General features: G+C 36.8%; 1 pseudogene; it reads left to right on the forward strand.

Annotated features, from left to right (window-relative positions):
• The first annotated feature begins 5924 nt into the window (after positions 1-5924).
• Positions 5925-8388, forward strand: LOC143551340 (putative pentatricopeptide repeat-containing protein At5g08310, mitochondrial; annotated as a pseudogene).
• Positions 8389-9738: the final 1350 nt, after the last annotated feature.

The following is a 9738-nucleotide window of genomic DNA, read 5'->3' on the forward strand; positions in this document are numbered from 1 at the left end:
TATATGAAATTATGAATTTCAATAATATATATTTATTTAATAATTATCTATATCATACTATATTATAATACATATAAGGAGGACAAAACCGTAATTTTACAAATTTTTAATAGTTTAAGCAATAACAGCATAAAAAACATATGGTATGATCCTTTAAAACATATTGTTGCCTTTTAAACCAACTATCCCACGATTTTTAAACGGCCATAACCTTTTTATACGCTAATATTTTAAAAATTTACATCATAAAAACGAGCATTTTTATTCTTTGTAATGGTATTGCAATAGTTTTTTTTTTTAAATAAATATGTTTCGTGATTACTAGTATTTGTGTTCCCCGTCGGCCGTCGCATTGTACGGGTATCCCTCTAGTTATTATATATTATGTTATAGAAAAATTAATAATTAAAATACATATGTATAGATAAATATAAATATATAAAATTTAGTTAAATATAATAAACGAGCCCAGCCCAATCCAAGCTTGAGCTTTAGAAATAAAGCTCGAAACGAGACGAGCTCAGGGCCTTAGTGGAACTCGGTATCCACTCGTTCACAACCCTTTAGTTCCAATACAGAAAAACCACTAGAGTTGAAAATTAGGGCATCAATTTGAACTAAAAACAGTTTTAGATAGTTGAATCCCCCAAAAGCAATTCACATTTTATGGAGCGATAAATGGAGGGCTGTTCACGAGCCGTGCCGAACCGAGCGAAGGCTTGCTCATTTACAACCGAACGGCTGAAATTCGAACCGAGCAAAAACCAAAACGAGCGAAAATCGAATCGAACATCGAGCGATTTCGAGCATTATTTATTTCCTTTTTCACTTAATAAATTTCAATAAGAAACAAGTTTGAATGTTGTAAATTACATATTTTATAAATAAATTAGTAGTTTTTAGACAAACTGTAATAGATTGTAAATTTTTATTAAAAATAAGTTTGAAGTGAGATATAATGATCATGTAAACAAACTTCTAGTATTCTATAAACTTGAAGCGAACAAATAAAATTATAAAATTGACGGAAAAGGAAATTTTAAAGAATTAAAGGGGTTAAAAAAATTTAAGCTTATATTTATGTGTTTTGTCTATATATTTATATTTGTTCATACATAATTATATATAAAATAAATCAAAAATATTCGAGCCAAACTGAACCGAGCAGACCTTTGCTCGTTGCTTGGCTCGTTTACAAACTGAACCGAGCATATAATAATAATAATATATTTGTTTATTAAACCTCCAGTTGATGGATTGAAGCTGAATGTGTTCCGATTGAGCAGCTATTTTGCGAGCTAGCTGTTCAGCTTCAACGCAGTAGAACAGAAGCACCTGCTTCTTCTGCGGCTTCTCCATTTTGAATGTGTTAGGGTTTTGGTAATTGAAGAAGAAGACTGTTGGTAGTGGTGGATTCTGAAGAAATGAGAGTCACTTCTTTTTAAATATTATTATTATTATTATTAGGGCTTTGTTTTCAAAAGGCATGATTCGAACTAAAATGCCTTGCCACCTCAGCTTAATAATAATATAATAATAATAATAATATCTTTGAAAAAAATTTATAGAAAATGTTTTTAAAAGTTGAATATTGTCGTGTAAAATAAGTTTAAATAAAGAGTTAATTGTAACTGTGGTTTTTGTGGTGAAACTTAAAATTCAGGTTTCAACCACATGGTGATATTTTAGGTAGTTTTAGGGGTTAATGTATTTTCACCTCTAATCAAAACCTCGTTCCACACCCCCCCTGGAACTTACAACCCTAAATTAGTATTTCTGTCGTCGTCTCCCACCTTCCCGATCATAAATGTGGTTTGGATTTTTTATGCAATCCTTAATACCATGTTTTTCACAGGTATCAAAATTCACATTTTCCTCCGTTAATTCTTTTATTCGATTAAATTTAGTTTTAGGGCGATGCTTTGTAATTGAGACGATTATGTTATTGGTTTTATAGCCGCAATTTGGCTGGATGTTAGCTTTGACCACCTGAAACTTGAGTTGGTGGTTTTGATGAAATTCTTACCATACATGATCTACAATTTCCAGTTTCAAGCGGGTGCTCAGAATCAAATTGAGTACGGTTAAGTAGTTGGTGGTTTAGGTGTTTTATATATTATTAACTTAACTAGTAATGACCTAGACTAGTAACCATGTATTTTGTATTATATCAACAACTAATCAGGGGCGTTTTGTATCAACAACTATAGTGGTAATCTTTTTATGCAGGGGCAATGTTGTATTAACTTATGTATAATTAACGTGGGGTGTGATTGTGTCTAAGGCCCCGTTACCAGTAGCCCTACTTTCGTGTTGGATTTACTCATAAACGTAGTTCTAAATATCAGAGTTAATTAAAACATTCGCGGAATATAAAAGCTTTCGTAAAACATTTCATAGCAAAACGCATCTTGTCTTAAAACAACATCTTGTCTTTCAAAATAAACAAAACATTAAACTTAAACGTCTTGAGTCTTCCGATGCCAGCCTCTTATTCAGTGCCACGTGTCTCCTCAAGCGAGCTGCCTCATCCTACTCACATGCGTGCATACTAAAAGTCAGCTACGCTGAGTGAGTTCTAGTTAATCATACATTATACAATACACATAAACTTATATCCTTTCAATCATACTTTCATACTTTCTTTTGTAATAACTTACTTTCATATCTTATGTTATAAAGAGCATTACGCCCTACATTCCTCGAGTATTATTAGGCTCGGTACCCTCCTTCCTCGAGTATTATTAGGGCTCGGTACCCTCCTTCCTCGAGTATTATTAGGGATCGGTACCCTCTTTCCTCGAATATTAGTAGGGTTCGGTTCCCTAGTTCTCGAATATTAGTAGGGTTCGATTCCCTCTTCGTTACCATACAACCATATATCATACCTCGAGTATTATTAGGGCTCGGTACCCTTTTCATAACCATACAACCATACAACCATCATTTCCTTCTTTTATTAACTTTATCACGTTCATACACATAAGCATACATATCATACTTACCTTATATATAGCGTTACAACCTGACAGTACGTGCAATATCCGAAGATCGTTCACGTACCATCAAGCAATCATTCATACATTTCACATTATTCACATAAGGCATACACTTATCTCTTAGGATAAGCGTATTAACAAACATATTGAGTATGCATACAACCTCGAAAACATAACACATAAATGGGGCTAGAAACTCACCTGAATCCTGTTACGCTCTCCGTTAATCGTTATTCCCTTCTTGAGCTGTGCACGGCTAACTGTATAATATTTATATGTATCAATTAACTACTACTACTCATGTTGTATTTCTATCTTTATATAACCCACAACGAACGGGGGTCGGGGGGCAGCGCCCCTGGCAGCGGGGTCCGGGGGGCAGCGCCCCTGGCAGCGGGGTCTAGGGGCGGCAGCCCCTAGCAGGGTCCAAGGGGCAGAGCCCCTGGCTGGGGTCGAGCTGCCAGGTCAGCTTGGAAAAATTTTATTTCCATTAATTGTCTTAACACATTTTCCATTAGCATTTTGAATCATTGAATAATATGTTACTTAAAAGTTCAAGGGCTTATTTGTAATTAAATCATTCTTTTCTAAGTCCAGAGACCATTCTGTCATTATGTTAAACTTCTAATTCGTTATTCAGTCTTTAACGAATTGACTTATCTTAGCGAACTGGTCATTTGTAACGAACTGAACCCTCTAACGAACTAGACCTCTGACGAATCCGTCCTTGTACGAACCAGTCCACATAGCGAATCAGTTCAAGTAACGAATTGGACCTTCTAATTCGTTATCTCCTTTAACGAATGGCTATAACGAAATGGGGGGGGGGTTAATTCGTTATCTTTTCCTTAACGAATCAGGACACGAACTAAGGCTAGTTCGTTATCTTTCCTCAGCGAATCTACTTAACGAATCACCCTTAATTCGCTAAATTTCCGTTAGCGAACTAGGGTTAGGTCAGGGAATGTCAGAACATTCCCTGACATACCCTTAACCTCGTATTACTTTTCCGGCGCCGTCATTGCCGGAAAGCCGCCGGAAAAACGCGAACTCACCGGAAAAACGATTTTTAACTCGTTTTTCACCGTTTTTCGCCCCGTTCGATCCAGATCTGAGCTAGGGTGATCCCTAAGCTCATCATAGGTTCGGTTTATACCCGATTCCATCCGGATCTCGTGACTTAAACGGTTTAACGGTGTCGGCTCGTCGTTTCGTGACTATATCTAACGGGTTTAAGCTAATAAAATATCATACTAGTATTACCTCGGGTCGGTGCTCGGTTTCCTTCTTGGTTTCGGTGTAGATAGGGAAGAATTAGAGAGAAATCTTAAGTGTGTGTTTTGGGTGGTGTATGGAATATGTGTGAATGAGGATTAAATGGATATTAAGGGTTTATATATTTATGGATCATGAGCTTAAGCCCATGGTCTTTCCTTCTTTCTTTCCTAACCCAAGTCCATAACCCATATTCATTTACCCAGCACTGGCCCAACTCGTATTCTATTTATCTAAACCGATAACGACCCACTATAAAATAGACGATATTTATTCTATTAATAAAACCGAAATTAGGATGTTACATTGTGTCTGTATCTATGTATGTGTTGTTTTTGTGTATATGAATTTGTAAAACTGTGTGCATATGTATGGTTTTATGTTGTATGCATAACTAGATGTATGTGTGATTGTATTAAGGAGTCTAACTGTCTAAGTGTTTTGTTTGATTTTATTAGGTGTGTGTATGTATAATTAGATGCATGTATGTATAATTAATTTTACTAACTAGTATGTATAATTAGATGCATATGTTGACTTCGTTTGACTTCACAGAACAACAATAACAAACTAATTAGTTAAGGAATCAAGTGCTTGCAATGTATGTATGTGTATTTATGCATGGGCATAACAGTCTTTTTATATATGTATGTATGGTTGTGTGTGTCCTTATAACTGTATGCATCTGCGTATGCATATCTGTATATATGTATGTGTGTATATGTGTGTATCTGTATGTATGTATGTATGTATCCGTGTCTATATATGTGTTTGTGTGTATTTTTATGTATGTATATGTGTATATACATGTATGTGTGTATATATATGTATGTATGTATTGTATGGATCTGAATGTATGTAAAGTCATAGTTGACCTCAGAAAGTCAAACTCTGTGTAGTGTGTATTGTATGGATTTGAATGTATATACATGTATGTATGCACCTTGTGTTCCGGTTGGTTAATGTTGTGTAAAGTCATAGTTTGACTTAGGAAAGTCAAACTATCTATAATTTTTATTTCATATCAATCTGGTTAATTTATACAAATAATCAGTTTAAATAGTCATATTTATGATTATTTATGTTTAGTAGATTGTAATAAGCAGCTTACAATAAAAGTCAACGGGTCAAAGATAGTCAACCATAAAAGTCAACATTTGGTTGGTTAAAACTGTTAGAGGGAATATATGTTAACAGACCGAGGCTCCATATTGCAAGGGTACTTTTCGCATAAAAACAAATTTTGGGTACACGACGAGGTCTCGATTGCAAAAAATAACCACCACAGGGCCCATATCTGCGAAAATGTCACCACGGGGTTGAAACCTGCGTTTTGGGTTCCACCACATGGACCATAATTGCAATTAACTCTTAAACAAATTACATGAAACAACAATGAGTTCATCATCTAAATTGATAAAACTAATAACTTAATAACATGTGTTAACACTCCTTTTGTGAGGAAGCAAGTCGAATAATTAGGGACTTAGGGTTGTTTAACGACCAAGTTGAGCCATCTTTAATCCAGGCTCGAGAACGAGGTTAAATGAGTCAGCTGTATCATACCCGTTTATTCTTAACAAGCCAAAACATTAAAAAAAAAAAAAAACTACAAACACCAACACTGAATTCAAATTCCTAAACCCAAGCATGACTCTTGGTCGTATGATCTTCAAACCCTTAACTCAAACCCATCAAATTCTCATCAATCTTCACTTTCACTCCAAACCCACTTCACAAACAACTCACACTACTCATCTGACTCATCACACACCCTCCAAACAGTCACCAACCTCATCTCCATCTTCACCCACCAAAACCCATCAAAACTAACTCAATTTGACATCAAACTCACCACAAACTTAGTCGAAACAGCCCTCAAAGGCTTCAAGAACTGGAAACCAGCCTTCAAGTTCTTCAATTGGGCATCAACCCAACCCGGGTATCGCCACAATTGCTATACTTACAATGCCATGGCTTCCATCCTATCAGGTGTTCGACAAAATGCCCCAATGAAAAGTTTGTATCTTGATTTCATTAATTCAAATTGTTATGTTACCCCGGGTGGGTTAGGGTTCTTTATTAGGTGTTTGGGTGGGTTAGGGATGATTAATGAGGCGAATGAGCTTTTCGATCATGTTAAGAGAATGGGGTGTGTGGTGAATGATTATAGTTATAACGCGTTGTTGGAGGCGGTTTCGAAGTCGGGGTCAGTTGAGTTGATGGCGGTGCGGATGAGTGAGATGAGGGATGATGGGTGGAACCCGGATAAGTTTACGTTGACTTCGGTTTTGCAGTGTTATTGTCGGGCGAAGTTGTTTGAAAAGGCGTTGGATGTGTTTGGACAGCTGGAGGGGTGCGGGTGGGTTGACTCGTATGTTTTCACGATATTGATTGTGTCGTTGACGAAAGCGGGTGAGGTGGAGGAAGCGATTCGGTTGATTGATAAGATGGGTGAGTTTAAGATTAGTTTGAATGAGAAGACTTTTTATGTTTTGATTCATGGTTTTGTGAAGGGTGGGAAAGTCGATTATGCGTTTAACTTGTTACAAAAGATGCAAGCTTTAGGTTTTGCTCCTGGGATTTCGCTGTATTCGGTAATAATCGAAGGGTTTTGCAAACAAAAAGAGTTTAAAAAAGGTTTAGAATTGTACTCACAGATGAATGAAATTGGTATACAACCTGATGTTAGTATATTTAAGAGTTTAATATCGTCTTTATCCGATGAGAAAGATCTGATCTTGTTACTTAAAGAGGCAAAAGACCGCGTGAATAACAAATCCATGACTGCATTGTTCAACACTGCTTTGACTAGTCTGGTCAAAGGCGGGTCAACCGATAAAGCGCATCACCTCCTTCGAGCAGTCATCAAAGATGATGTTGATGACGACACTTTCAAGATTCAAAATCTTGTTTCTTTAGACGCCTCGTCTTTTGAAATTGTCATTAGCAGTTTATGCGAAAAAGGTGAGTTAGACATTGCGTTAGACCTCTTCAACGATATGGATCAAATCGGTTGTAAAAAAAGCTTGCTTATTTACAATAATCTGATTAACGCTTTAAGCAATGCAAACAAAGTGGAAAATTGTCACGAGCTTCTTAAAGATATGAAAACGAACGGTTTTTCACCTTTGCAATTCACTTACAATTCTATATTTGGATATTATTGCAAGATTTGTGATGTAAGTGGTGCTATAGACGTGCTTCGTGAAATGCATACTCACGGGCATCAACCGTGGATCAAACATTACACTTTGCTTGTGAAAAACTTATCAATAAACCGAAAAGCGGCCGACGCGTGTAGCTTTTTGACAATAATGAAGGAAATCGGATATTTTCCAGATATGATTGCTTATTCTACAGTTATTGACGGTTGGTTAAAGATTGGAGAAATCGATTATGCGTTAAAAATGTTAAGGATATATCGGCTAACGGGTATTGTCCCGATGTAGTTGCATATAATACTATCATAAACGGTCTTTGCAAAGATAAACGAGTGTCAGAAGCACGTGACATTTATGATGAAATGTTACAAAAATCGTTTGTACCGTCTGTTGTGACGTATAATTTGTTAATCGATGCGTATTGTAAATCCGGTGAGGTTGATCAAGCGGTTTGTTTCTTTTCAATGATGAGTGAGAAGAAACGAAACCCGAATGTTATTACTTATTCTACTTTGATTGATGGATTTTGTAACGTTGGAAAGTTGGATGAAGCTGTGTTGACTTGGAATGAAATGGTCAAAGTTTGTGACCCGAATAAGATAGCTTATATGGGTTTTATTAATGGGCTTTGTAAATGTGGGAAACCGGATTTGGGGTTAGTTTATTTCGAAGAAATGGAAGCGAAGAGTATGAAGGCGGATGGTTATGTTTACGTGATGTTAATAGATGCGTTTGTTTTTGTATCGAATGCACCGAAGGCGGTTTATGTTTTGAGAAAGATGATTAAAGATGAACGGGTTCCGGATTCTGTTGATAAGTATTGTGTAGTGTTAAAGGAAGCTTTGGTTAAACTGTTGGATGATGAGTTGACTTGTTTGGAAGTCAAGAGTCTTATTGAAGATGGTAGTGTTCCGGGTTATGTGTTAGAAACTGGTGGGACGTAGTTGTATTTGTAAGATGATGTTTGGTCGCTCGGATAGTCGGATTGCTAGCTCTGAAGCTACACTGCTACAGTTCTATGATCTCTTTATTCCTCGCGTATAGGTGTTGCATCTAGGTTGGCTCTTCCAGTTGTTTTCGTAACTGTCTGCTCCAGTTGGCGGACACTTGAATGAGCTTGTTCGACAATGTGTGCTCCTCATTTCTGAAGGGTGGCTTCTACTTAAGGTTTGGGGAGCTCGGCAGGGGAACTTGAGGTATGTCGAGTGGTCGAGCCTGTCGGTCAGTTTAATGGAGTTTTGACTCAAAGTTGGTATTTAATTGGGTTGAATGGAATCTTGGATTCCGGTTATGTGTTCTCTGGATGACTGAACACAGGCTTAGTTTATCGGGTCAATGTATCATGAAGTGTAGAACTGTATATAAACAATATCCCATTTTTGGAGCTCATTAGAAGGAATACATAACCTTGTGTTGACTTGGAACAATAACCTAGAGGTCGTGGGTTCGAAGATCCTAAGCGCCAATCGCCTTGCCGCTGAGTGAGGCTGATTTACCTCACGTGATGGGCCTGGGACGGTCTGACGTGGGCTGGTTTGCGTGTCCGGAACAACACGTTTTGGAACAATAACCTTGTGTTGAGTATTAATATATGTTTAATTTTAAAATCTGAACTTGACTTCCGGTTGAAATGTCAAATTGTCAATAATTCCAACTATAGATGCATATTGTGGTACAATGTTTTTTTTTCTTTTTTCTTTTTAAGTTTAGCACATGCTTGTGACTTCATGTTTTAGTTCTGTTGTTACATTTGTGATAGTACATTGGTTGTTTTGCCATTCATGGATTTTAACTCACTTTCCAATAAGTTAAAACTCGAACATATTTTCGACTTTCAATGTATTTTTGAACAGATTAGACCAAAGGGTAACCAGTCCCTAAGTGTTTTTTTTTTTTTTTTTTTTGGTTGTGGTGACTAGTGAGTATGTTGATACTACTTGATAGTGAGGAACATTTGGGCTAGGATTGACTTTTCAGAAAGTGTGATGAAGTATATATGCCTTCAGGATAAGGGCAACATGATTGCCTTTAGTACCAAACCCAATAAATGGGTGCTCAAATAGTCCTCCATATAAATGGACTATATGTTTTAATTTGATTTTGAAAGGTCTGACCCTAATAACAATAGGTTTAATCGGTTTTCGGGTAATGTGTTTGTTCTGGCCAAGTTAATCTGGTAGATGTGGAATTGGGTCAGGTCGGGTTGGATTAATCAGGTGCAGGTAAAATTGACGGGCTAAAGGGGGGACAAGCATTTGCCAGATAGGGTTTATGGTTGAAAGGGTTGGGCGGGAACATTG

Source organism: Bidens hawaiensis, unplaced genomic scaffold (genome assembly GCF_021521415.1).
Source record: "Bidens hawaiensis isolate Kalapana, Puna unplaced genomic scaffold, B.hawaiensis_p1.1 tig00016367_1, whole genome shotgun sequence".
In the NCBI taxonomy this organism is placed as follows: domain Eukaryota; kingdom Viridiplantae; phylum Streptophyta; class Magnoliopsida; order Asterales; family Asteraceae; genus Bidens; species Bidens hawaiensis.